A 14,026-nucleotide genomic window follows, 5' to 3' on the forward strand; every position below is an offset into this window, starting at 1 on the left:
TTTTTTCTTGGTATCTGGACATAATGTCCTGAGCAAGAGGAACTGCTATAAATAGGTCACTAGTGATGTGATGGTGAGGTGTGGAGGGAGAGGAAGTGTTTGATAGTCCTATCATTGGGTCTAGGTCCTTTAGTGAAGCCTGTTCCTCTGGACAAGTGTGTCTCAGTTTTTTCCTCCCTTAGGTGGCACAGGATGGGTAGAGTAGACTGGAGTGGGTTTTCCTGTCCCCCAGGTCAGTTAGGCTCTGATAATGCCAGCAGGTTAGGCTCAGGTTAGCTAGTCTCCCCTGAGGCAGGCCTTGTTAAGAAGAACAGAGTGCTCTAGAGTGTTTTTATTTTAAAAAAGTTTTAAAAAGCTTGCAGGTCACTTTTATTTCTTATTTTATTTTATTGAGGTATAATTGACATGTAACATTATATTAGTTTCAGGTGTACAATATAATGATTTTTTGTTAGTTTGTAATTTGGCTGCACTGCACGGCATGCGGGATCTTAGTTCCGAAACCAGGGATCGAACTTGCACCCCCTGCATAGGAAGCGAGGCATCTTAACCACTGGACCACCAGGGAATTCCCTCTAGAGTTTTTTTAAATGGTTCTTTTCCTCTTTCTCTGCTGGATACCTGAAGGGACTTTCCTCTGCTCCATATTCACTGTGGGAACCTGGTAGTGCTCCTGGAGGTAGATTTCATGAATTATGGAGCCCCTATGATTGGATCCCCTGGAGTTTTTAGCTCTCAGAGTTGTCCCAACAGAGCCTCCAGCAATCCATCAATTACATTTAGGCTTTCCTACCCAGCACTGGTCCCTACGTGGTGTCTACCCCTGGGTTCCTGCTCCAGTAAGTTGCAGTCTTTTGTATTCAGTGTCTGTCAGTCTCTCCCATCTTGGGGGCAGCGTTGCCCTGTGTTATTCCCTCTCTTATGGATCCAAGAAGAGTTGTTGATTTTTTATTCTGTTCAGTTTTATACTTTTTGTTAAGACAGTATGGCAAATTTGAAGCAGAATTGGAAATCAGAAGTTCCCAGCTGCCTTTTTGCAAAAATAAACTTAACTTTGCCTTGATTTTTGAAGGTTATTTTCACTAGAGAATTCTGGGTCAACAGCTTTCTTTTCTCCAGCCTCATTCACATCTGATGAAACATCATCCAATAATTGAATTATCATCCCCATATTTAACACATTGTGTTTCTCCTTAGTCTCCACATTTAGCTTCAGTAATATGACTGTGACGTGCCTCTTCATATTTGTCCAGCTTGGTTTTTATTGAATGTCTTAAATCTACAAAGTTATGTCTTTTATAAGATGGAAACATTCAGCCATTATTTCTTCCAACACTTCTTCTGTCCCATTCTTTCTCCTCTCCTTCTAGGTCTTCAGTTATTCATATGTTAAGATTGTTTGATCTTCCCTAATAGGTCCCTCAGGATTCCATCTTCTTTATCAACCCGTATGCTCTTGGTTCTTCTCACTGTGTCATTTCTATTTATTGACTAGGTTTAGTTATTCTTCTGTCATCTCCATTTGGCTATTAAGTCCATCCAGTGAATTTTTTGAGATATTAAGTTTTTTCAGTTCTAGAAATTTTCTTTTGGTTCTTTTTTGGTCATTTCTATTTCTTCGTGAACATATTTTATCTCACTGAAGTTAGATATAATAGCCACTTTAAAATCTTTCCTGTTAGTTCTGAATCCAAGTCATCTCAGGATTTATGTCAATTTATTTTCTTTTCTCTGGAGGGTGAGTTCCATTTTCCTGGGTTTTTCGTTTGTCTATATGGTTATTTTGGAAATCCTGGACATTCAAAACATTAAGCTGGGAAGATTCAGGATTCTGTTCATTTCTTCTGGGGAGTGTTGTTTCTTGGTTTTAGAAGACAGTTATCTTGTTGGGCTTCAGAACCAGTCTCAGCTCAGATCTTCTCTCTTGAGCAGATATTCTCAGAGTCTGTCCAATACATGTGTAGTTCAGAGACAGATAGATAGGATTTGGGGATCCCCTCTCTGGATTTCCCTTCTGGGATTCTCTCTCTCTCTCCCTCAGGAGGTCACAGTCTCCCTGGATTCTGCTGTCTAGTTATCCAAGACTAAAGAGTGGGGTTTTCCCACCAGCACCCTCAGGGCCCTGGGCACAGTGCTCATTGTGTCTGGCCCTGCCAAAAAGCTACAGAGACAGGCACTGACTCATACAAGTGTATGTGGACTCCTGCAGAATCTACATGCTTCTCTGGTCCTTCAGGCAACTGACGTCTGAATGTTACAGTTGTTTCCTGCGAGCATGTGGTCCAGTAGTTATTATCACAATTAGTATTCTTATTAGTCATTATTAAAAACAGAAGTCCTTCCTTTTTTTTTTTGTGGCTGAACCGCATGGCTTGTGGGATCTTAGTTCCCCGACCAGGGATTGAACCTGGGCCCTCAGCAGTGAGAGCGTGGAGTCCTAACCACTGGACCACCGGAGAAATCCCAGAAGGCCTTCCTTATCTCATAAAAATATTGTGTAGTTTCTGTCACATATGCTATTCACCTTTTTCTTTAAACTTTTCAAATATATTTATATTTTTAGATCCTGTCAAGAATGGTAGCATGTGCGTGCATTCTCTCTTTCTAATTAGTCATTGTTGTTAGTATATATAGGCGTGCTATTGAAATTTAAAAATTAAATTTACATGCAGTCACTTTTCCAAAAGTATAATTTTAATTTTATTTCTTTTTTATTTCGATAGGGAAAATTGTAGCTCCTGTAAATAATGATGGCATCTTTATTATTTTTATTTCCCTTCTTATTGGAATAATCTGTCTTTTTGCTTTTTACCCTTGACTGGCATCCCACTGCCCCCCCACTCCTGACCTCTCCCAGGGTCATGCCTGACCCCCCAGAAGATGAGATAATGGTTTGGAGGAGGTGGAACAGAGCTGAATTTAGACCCATCTTTTCTTCCACAACTTGACTCACTAGTTCAACCAAAATGGCCAGAAAGAATATGCCCAATTCAGAGCTTTAGAAGATTTTAGGTAAAAACAGTAAGAAAGGCTTTGTTAAAAACACCTACTGAAAATAGAAAGGCGGAATTGATTTCTAGTGTTAGATTGTTGTTTTGTTAAGGACAAAGTGGAGCCATATTTCATTTTTAAATTCTTCAAAGTACAGTGGGAATAATCTAATTTTTCTTGGTTGAACTGCAAAGTAAAGCAGAGAACTCAAGAAATTATAGAGATAATTCATATCAAAATTTGCCCTTGGAATATCCAGATAATTGAGTGCAAAGTACAGATTTTATTTGGTTGAATTACCTGCAAAGTTGTTTTATCCTCCATTTCACCTTTATGAATAAAAGAGCAGTCTAGGGAAGGAAAATTGAGACCTTGATTTTTTTGAAAAATATTTAAACATTATCTTAAAAAGAAACCAATAGAGAAATAGAAAAAATATACGAAGAGGCAATTCACAGAAGAAATACAAATAGCCAATATACACATGGAAATAAGATACACCTCACTAGCAGTGCAGGAAATAAAAATGAAAGCCATGATTAATATAATTTTTTTGCCTACCAGATAGCATAAAGTTTCAAAATTGATAATATCCAATGTTAGTAAGCCTTTGGTAAAACAAAGGTTCTTATCTGATATTGGTGTAACAAAAGTTCATATCTGATATTGGAAGGACTGTGGACGAACACACTACTTGGAGGGGCAATAGCTCACGTGTCCTCAGTTTTACACCCTCTGTAAACCGACACCCCTTTCCTCCTGTCTTCATGGTACTCGCCCATTTGGGTCCAGGCTCAGCTGTGCGACTTGCAGCAGCCCACGGGGTGATTGCAGAGTGCAAGCAGGGACTGGAAAGGCATGTGACTGGAGTTGGCCTCTCTCTTTGCACCAGGAGAACATGCCCTGGCTACCCTGCTGGAGGGCAAGATACGTGTGAGCAGAGCAGAGGACCCGGCATCCCAGCCAGGGCCACCCAACCTGTCTACAGACACGCAGGTGAGCCAGCCAAGACCAGCGAAGCAAGAGGTGATCACACGAGCAGGAGGTGCTTATTATTAGATCTTTAAATGTAAGGTTTGTGGTTATTTGTTATGTAGTATTATTGGGGAATGAGATAACTGAATCAGGAGATAGTAGGCTTAATATATCAAGATTGTAAAGTGCATAACGCTCAACCCAGCAGTTATATTTCTGGGAAAAAAACAGATGAACTGAAAGCCTTGCAAGAGGATGTCCATGAAGGCATTATTTATTATACAAAAATTGTTTAAATATTCTAAATTCTATCAGTAGGGGATGGTTAAATAAAGTAGGACACGTCTTATTAAGAGAATATTATGTAGCTATTCAAAAGAATAAAGTAGATCTATATAAATTGGTGTAGAAAATGTTTATAATATCTTAAGCCAAAAAAAAAAAAGTTACCAAGCAGTAAGTATAATAACATATGGAAAATTATAAATGTAAACGCATAGAAAGAGAAATGGACAGGAAAAAATTTATAATTTCTGAGAAGTTGCATTGAGGGGAGTGACTTTATCTGTATGTACAATTAGCATTTTTATAATGACCATGAATTACTATTATATTTCAAAACAAGTGGGAAAGATATCTATTAGATTTTTTTCAGTTTATTTTTCATTTTAGTTTTTTTTCAATCTTACTGAAATATAATAGACATACAGCACTAAGTTTAAGGTGTACAGCATAATGACTTGGCATACGTATATTGCAAAATGATTATCACAGTTAATTTAGTTAACATCCAGTACCTCATATAATTACACAACAATTTTTTTCTTTGTGATGAGAACTTTTAGAATCTACTCTCAACGACTTCCATTACAGCATACTGCAGTGTTAGTTATATTAATCATGTTGCACCTTACATCTCTAGTATTTATTTATCTTATAGCTGGAAGTTTGTACCTTTTGACAACCTTCTTCCAAATCCCCCTCCCCCAACCTTCCACCTCTGGTAACCACAGATCTGATCTCTTTTTCTGTGAGTTTGGGTTTTTTAATTTAATTACACATATAAGTGAGATCATACAGTATTTGTCTTTCTCTGTCTGACTTATTTCACTTACCATAATATCTTCACTGTCCATCTGTGTTGTTGCAAATGGCAATATTTCATTCCATTCCTTCTTATGACTGCACTGTATCCCCCTTTATATATACACCACATCTTCTCGTTTCCATATCTTGGCTACTGTGAATAATATGAACATGGGGGTGCAGATATCTCTTCAACATTGTGGTTTAGTTTCCTTTGGATAAATACCCAGAAGTAGAATTACTGGATTATATGGTACTTCTATTTTTAAATTTTTGAGGAAACTGCATACTGTTTTCCATAGTGGCAGCACCAATTTACATTCCCACAAACAGTGCACAAGGGTTCCCTTTTCTCCACATCCTCACCAGCACTTGTTATCTCTTGTCTTTAATGATGGCCATTCTGACAGGTGTGAGGTGATAGCTCATTGTGATTTTGATTTGCATTTCCCTGATGATTAGCGATGTTGAGCATCTTTTCATGTGCCTATTAGTCATCTGTATGTCTTCTTTGGAAATATGTCTATTCAGGTCCTTTGCACATTTAAAAATTGGATTATTTGGTTTTTTGCTTTTGAGTTGTATGAGTTTTTATATATTTTGGATATTAACTCCTTATTAGATATATGATTTGCAAAGATTTTCTCCCATTCCCTAGGTTGCCTTTTCATTTTGGTGATGGTTTCCTGTAATGTGCAAAAGCTTTTAGTGTGTTGTAGTCCCACTTTATGTTTTGTTTTTGTTGCTTGTGCTTTAGGTATCACATCTAAAAAAATTATTGCCAAGACCCAGGTCAAGGATCTTTTTCCTGTTTTCTTCTAGCAGTTTTATGGTTTGAGGTCTTATGTTTAAGTCTTTAATCCCTTTTGAGTTAATTTTTGTGGATGGTGTAAGATAGGGGTCTAGTTTCATTCTTTTGCACGTGAATATTCACTTTCCTCAGCAGCATTATTGAAGAGACTGTCTTTTCTCCATTGAGTATTGTTGGCTTCCTTTTTAAATATTAGTTGAGCATATATGTGTGGGTTTATTTCTGGGCTATTCTGTTCCCTTAATCTATGTGTCTGTTTTTATGCCAGTACCATACTCTTTCGATTACCATTGTTTGCAAACAGGAAGAGTGATGCCTCTTGCTTTGTGCTTCTTTCTCTGGATCGCTTTGGTTATTCAAGGTCTTTTGTGATTCCATATAAGTTTTAGGATTATATTTTATACTTCTGTAAAAAATGTCATTGGAACCAGAGGGCAGACAGCAGAAGCAAGAAGAACTACAGTCCTGCAGCCTGTGGAACAAAAACCACATTCACAGAAAGATAGACAAGATGAAAAGGCAGAGGGCTATGTACCAGATGAAGGAACAAGATAAAACTGCAGAAAACAACTAAATGAAGTGGAGATAGGAAACCTTCCAGAAAAAGAATTCAGAATAATGATAGTGAAGATGATCCAGGACCTCGGGAAAAAAATGGAGGCAAAGATAGAGAAGATGCAAGAAATGTTTTAAAAAGACCTAGAAGAATTAGAGGACAAACAAACAGAGATGAACAATAAAATAGCTGAAATGAAAACTACACTAGAAGGAATCAATAGCAGAATAACTGAGGCAGAAGAACGGATAAGTGACCTGGAAGACAGATGGTGGAATTCACTGCCATGGAACAGAATAAAGAAAAAAGAAAGAAAAGAAATGAAGACAGCCTAAGAGACCTCTGGGACAACATTAAATGCAACAACATTCGTATTATAGGGGTCCCAGAAGGAGAAGAGAGAGAGAAAGGATCCGAGAAAATTTGAAGAGATTATAGTCGAAAACTTCCATAACACGGGAAAGGAAATAGCCACCCAAGTCCAGGAAGTGCAGAGAGTCCCAGGCAGGATAAACGCAAGGAGAAACACGCCGAGACACATAGTAATCAAATTGACAAAAATTAAAGACAAAGAAAAATTACTGAAAGCAGCAAGGGAAAAACGACAAATAACATACAAGGGAACTCCCATAAGGTTAACAGCTGATTTCTCAGCAGAAACTCTACAAGCCAGAAGGGAGTGGCGTGATATATTTAAAGTGATGAAAGGGAAGAACCTACAACCAAGATTACTCTACCCGGCAAGGATCTCATTCAGATTTGATGGAGAAATCAAAAGCTTTACAGACAAGTAAAAGCTAAGAGAAATCAGCACCACCAAACCAGCTCTACAACAAATGCTAAAGGAACTTCTCTAAGTGGGAAACACAAGAGAAGAAAAGGACCTACAAAAACAAACCCATAACAATTAAGAAAATGGTAATAGGAACATACATATTGATAATTACCTTAAATGTGAATGGATTAAATGCTCCAACCAAAAGACACAGGCTTGCTGAATGGATAGAAAAACAAGACCCATATATATGCTGTCTATAAGAGACCCACTTCAGACCTAGGGACACATACAGACAGAAAGTGAGGGGATGGAAGAAGATATTCCATGCAAATGGAAATCAAAAGAAAGCTGGAGTAGCAATACTCATATCAGATAAATGGAGTTTAAAATAAAGAATGTTACAAGAGACAAGGAAGGACACTACATAATGATCAAGGGATCAATCCAAGAAGAAGATATAACAATTATAAATATATACACACCCAACATAGGAGTACCTCAATACATAAAGCAACTGATAACAGCTATAAAAGAGGAAATTGACAGTAACACAATAATAGTGGGGGACTTTAACACCTCACTTACACCAATGGACAGATCATCCAAACAGAAAATTAATAAGTAAACACAAGCTTTAAATGATACAATAGACCAGATAGATTTAATTTATATTTAGCAGACATTCCATCCAAAAACAGCAGATTACACTTTCTTCTCAAGTGCACACAGAACATTCTCCAGGATGGATCACATCTTGGGTCACAAATCAAGCCTCAGTAAATTTAAGAAAATTGAAATCATATCAAGCATCTTTTCTGACCACAACGCTATGAGATTAGAAATCAATTATAGGGAAAAAGACGTGAAAAACACAAACACATGGAGGCTAAACAATACGTTACTAAATAACCAAGAGATCACTGAAGAAATCAAAGAGGAAATCAAAAAATACCTAGAGACAAATGACAATGAAAACACGACGATCCAAAACCTATGGGATGCAGCAAAAGCAGTTCTAAGAGGGAGGTTTATAGCAATACAAGCCTACCTCAAAAAACAAGAAAAATCTCAAATAAACAATCCAACCTTACACCTAAAGGAACTAGAGAAAGAAGAGCAAACAAAGCCCAAAGTTAGCAGAAGGAAAGAAATCATAAAGATCAGAGCAGAAATAAATGAAATAGTAACAAAGAAAACAATAGCTAAGGTCAATGAAACCAAAAGCTGGTTCTTTGAGAAGATAAATAAAATTGATAAACCATTAACCAAACTCATCAAGAAAAAGAGGGAGAGGACTCAAATCAATAAAATTAGAAATGAAAAAGGAGACATTACAACAGACACCACAGAAATACAAAGCACCCTAAGAGACTAGTACAAGCAACTCTATGCCAATAAGATGGACAACCTGGAAGAAAGGGACAAATTCTTAGAAAGGTATAACCTTCCAAGACTGTACCAGGAAGAAATAGAAAATATGAACAGACCAATCACAAGTAATGAAATTGAAACTGTGATTAAAAATCTTCCAACAAACAAAAGTCCAGGACCAGATGGCTTCACAGGTGAATTCTATCAAACATTTAGAGAAGAGCTAACACCCGCCCTTCTCAAACTCTTCCAAAAAATTGCAGAGGAAGGAACACTCCCAAACTCATTCTATGAGGCCACCATCACCCTGATACCAAAACCAGAGAAAGATACTACAAAAAAAGAAAATTACAGACCAATATCACTGATGAATATAGATGCAAAAATCCTCAACAAAATACTAGCAAACAGAATCCAACAACACATTAAAAGGATCATACACCACGATCAAGTGGGATTTATCCCAGGGATGCAAGGATTCTTCAATATATGCAAATCAATCAATGTGATACACCATATTAACAAATTGAAGAATAAAAACCATATGATCATCTCAATAGATGCAGAAAAAGCTTTTGACAAAATTCAACACCCATTTATGATAAAAACTCTCCAGAAAATGGGCATAGAGGGAACCTACCTCAGCATAATAAAGTCCATATATGACAAACCCACAGCAAACATCATTCTCAATGGTGAAAAACTGAAAGCATTTCCTCTAAGATCAGGAACGAGACAAGGATGTCCACTCTCACCACTATTATTCAACATAGTTTTGGAAGTCCTAGCCATGGCAATCAGAGAAGAAAAAGAAATAAAAAGAATCCAAATTGGAAAAGAGGAAGTAAAACTGTCACTGTTTGCAGATGACATGATACTATACATAGAGAATGCTAAAGATGCTACCAGAAAACTGGTAGAGCTAATCAATGAATTTGGTAAAGCTGCAGGATACAAAATTAATGCACAGAAATCTCTTGCATTCCTATACACTAATGATGAAAAATCTGAAAGAGAAATTAAGGAAACACTCCCATTTACCACTGCAACAAAAAAAATAAAATACCTAAGAATAAACCTACCAAGGGAGACAAAAGACCTGTATGCAGAAAACTATAAGACACTGATGAAAGAAATTAAAGATTATAGAAACAGATGGAGAGATATACCATGTTCTTGGATTGGAAGAATCAACATTGTGAAAATGAGTATACTACCCAAAGCAATCTACAGATTCAATGCAATCTCTATCAAATTATCAATGGCATTTTTTTACAGAACTAGATCAAAAAATCTTAAAATTTGTTTGGAGACACAAAAGACCCCGAATAGCCAAAGCAGTCTTGAGGGAAAAAAACAGAGGGGGAGTAATCAGACTCCCTGACTTCAGACTATACTACAAAGCTACAGTAATCAAGACAATATGCTACTGGCACAAAAACAGAAATATAGATCAATGGAACAGGATAGAAAGCCCAGAGATAAACCCACGCACCTATGGTCAACTAATCTATGACAAAGGAGGCAAGGATATACAGTGGAGAAAAGACAGTCTCTTCAATAAGTGGTGCTGGGAAAACTGGATAGCTACATGTAAAAGAATGAAATTAGAAAACTCCCTAACACCATCCACAAAAATAAACTCAAAATGGATTAGAGACCTAAATGTAAGACCGGATACTATAAAACTCTTAGAGGAAAACATAGGAAGAACACTCTTTGACATAAATCACAGCAAGATCTTTTTTGATCCACCTCCTAGAGTAAACAAAAATAAACAAATGGGACCTAATGAAACTTAAAAGCTTTTGCAAAACAAAGGAAACTACAAACAAGACGAAAAGACAACCCTCAGAATGGGAGAAAATATTTGCAAACGAATCAACAGACAAAGGATTAATCTCCAAAATATATAAACAGCTCATGCAGCTCAATATTAAAAAAACACACAACCCAATCCAAAAATGGGCAGAAGACCTAAATAGACATTTCTCCAAAGAAGACATACAGATGGCCAAGAAGCACATGAAAAACTGCTCAACATCACTAATTATTAGAGAAATGCAAATCAAAACTACAATGAAGTATCACCTCACACCAGTTAGAATGGGCATCATCAGAAAATCTGCAAACAACAAATGCTGGAGAGGGCGTGGAGAAAAGGGAACCCTCTCGTACTGTTGGTGGGAATGTAAATTGATACAGCCACTATGGAGAACAGTATGGAGGTTCCTTAAAAAACTAAAAATAGAATTACCATATGACCCAGTAATCCCACTAGTGGGCATATACCCAGAGAAAACCATAATTCAAAAAGACACATGCCCCTCAATGTTCACTGCAGCACTATTTCCAATAGCCAGGTCATGGAAGCACCTAAATGCCCATTGACAGACAAATGGATAAAGAAGAGTGGTACATATATACAATGGAATATTACTCAGCCATAAAAAGGAATGAAATTGGGTCATTTGTAGAGTCGTGGGTGGATATAGAGACTGTCATACAGAGTGAAGTAAGTCAGAGAAAAACAAATATCGTATATTAACGCATATATGTGGAACTAGAATAATGGTACAGATGAACTGGTTTGAAGGGCAGAAATAGAGACACAGATGTAGAGAACAAATGTATAGACACCAAGGGGGGAAAGTGGCAGGGGTGGTGGTGGTGTGATTAATTGGGAGATTTGGATTGACATATATATACTAATATGTATAAAATGGATAACTAATAAGAACCTGCTGTATAAAAAAGTAAATAAAATTCAAAAATTCAAAAAAAAAAAACCTCATGGGTTATCAATTATTTAGTTTAAATTGTCTATTAGGTAGACAAAGTAATATAGAAAAAAAATGCCATCAGAATTTTTATTGGGATTGCATCAAATCTATGCATGGCTTTGGTTAATATGAGTATTTTAACAATATTAATACTTCCAATCTGTGAACATGGAATACCTTTCCATTTATTTGTGCTTTTTTCAATTTCTTTCATCATTGTCTTGTCGTTTCCAGTGTAGAGATATTTCACCTTGGTTAAATTTATTCATAAGTGTTTTATTGTTTTTGATACTATTCTAAATGGGATTGTTTTATTTCTTTTTCAGATAATTTGTTATCGGTATATAGAAATGCTACTAATTTTTGTATGTTAATTTTATATCCTGCAATCTGACTGAATTCATTAATTATATCTAACGGTTTTTTGGTGGAATCTTTAGTGTTTTCTCCATATAAAATCTTGTCATTTGCAAACTGAGACCATTTAACTTCTTCCTTTCCAGTTTAGATGCCTTTTATTTCTTTTTCTTGCCTGATTGTTCTGGCTAGGACTTTCATTACTATGTTGAATAAGGGTGGTGAGAGTGGGCACCCTTTTCTTAGTGGAAAAGATTTCAGTTTTTCATCTTTGAGTATATTAGCTGTTGGCCTGGCATATATGGACTTTATTATGATGGTGTACTTTCCTTTTGTAACTAATGTTTTGAGAGTTTTTATCATGAATGGATATTGAATTTTGTCAAATGCTTTTCCTGCATCAGTTGAGATGATCATGTGATTTTTTTATCTCATTCTATTAATTGGTGTATCACATTTATTGATTTGCATATATTGAACCACCTTGCATCTCAGGGATAAATCCCATTTGATCATGGTGAATGATCCTTTTAGTGTGCTGCTGAATTTCAGATGCTAGTATTTTATTGAGAATTTTTGTATCTATATTCATCAGGGATATTGGTCTGTGGTGTCCTTTTCTGGCTTGGGTATTGGGGTAATGCTGGCCTAGTAAAATGAGTTTGGGAAGGTTCTTCCTCTTCAATTTTTTGGAAGAATTTGAGAAGTATTGGCATTAACTCTCTTCTAAATGTTTGACAAAATTCATCAGTGAAGCCATCTCGTCCTGAGCTTTGATTTGTTGGGAGATTTTTTATTACTGATTCAGTCTTCTTAGTCCTTATTGATCTGTTCAGATTTTCTGTTTCTTTCTGATTCAGTCTTGCTAGATTTTATGTTTCTAAGAATTTATCCATTTCTTCTAGGTTGCCCAATCTATTGGCATGCAGTTGTTCATAGTAGCCTCTTATGATCCTTTGTATTTCTGTGTTATCAGTTGTAATCTCTCCTCTTTCATTTATAATTTTGTTGATTTGGGTCCTCTCTCTTTTTCCTTGGTAGTGTAGCTGAAAGTTTGTAAACTTTGTTTATCTTTTCAAAGATCCAACTCTTAGTTTTGTTGACCTTTTCTATTGTTTCCTGTTCTCTACTTTATTTATTTTTGCTCTAATCTTTATAATTTCTTTCTTTCTGCTAACACTGGACTCAATTTGTTCTTCTTTTTCTAGTTCCTTGAGGTATAGACTTTTTAGAGCATAAGAAACTTACAAATTATAAATTTACAAATTATGGTAGTAGATACCATACACCCAAGTAGATGGCTATTATTTAAACACACACACACACACACTTTGTTTGTTTTACAAAAATGAAGTTACATTACCTATTATTTTACCAATTTTTTTATATAAAATACCATAAATATTTTCTGTCTTAGGCTAGCTCTCATTTAAAATTGTTTCCTTAACAGGTATCTAGTAGGGCCTAATCCCCAAATGCATCTCCTCAGAGTCTAAAACGGTGCCTGGCACACAATAGGTGGTGGGGAAGCTGGATGAATGAGTGAATGTCAATTATAACAAAGGCGTCAAAGTGACTTTGTGTTAGTTACTGTTTATAAATCACACAGTCCAACCACAATGCTAGAGTGTCCTTAGTGGAATAATTGAAACCCTGGTGTATTTCAGGTACTTTTAAAATTTTTTCTAAAAAGCTTAATTTAGAAGTATTCACTTAAAACCTATGGTTCATGCACGTGGCGTTTAGACTCTGGATGTACAATTCAATCTTATTTGGAAGGACTCACCGTGGTCTCCCCTTCCCTTCAGAACCCCAGAGGCCTCCTTTTGTTGGTCTGTGGATATTAAGAGAGAAAGTGACAACAGTGACCTAAAATCTGGGATCCTCGTTCTATTCTGGGTCTGAGTGCTGATAAGGTTTTCAATTTTGGGGAAATTGCCATGTCCCTGTTTGTCTCCTCTTTTTCCGTTTAATGGTGGATGGTGTGGATTCTCTCTGAAGAGCTCTGAGGTCCTGGGATGGAAGTGGGAGCCGCCTCTGGTCTGGGGCATGTCCCAGCTCCTTGGAGACTTGGAGCCCTAGGTACCGCATCCCCTGGGCTCTGCCCTCTGCTCCCCCTCCCTCTCCTGGGCTCCTCCTCTCTCCAGCTCCCTCTCTTCCTCCCTCCATCTGTGTCCCTTTCTTTCTCCCTCTCTGTCTCTCTTTCCAGACAGTGGACACAACAATGTCCCCAGCAGGGTCCTGGGAGCCTCTTGCTCCCAGGAGCTCATGCTCCATCTTGGACTTCTGGAGTTCAGACACGTGGGAAGAAGCCCAGG

Source organism: Balaenoptera acutorostrata, chromosome 3, assembly GCF_949987535.1.
Source record: "Balaenoptera acutorostrata chromosome 3, mBalAcu1.1, whole genome shotgun sequence".
NCBI lineage: Eukaryota > Metazoa > Chordata > Mammalia > Artiodactyla > Balaenopteridae > Balaenoptera > Balaenoptera acutorostrata.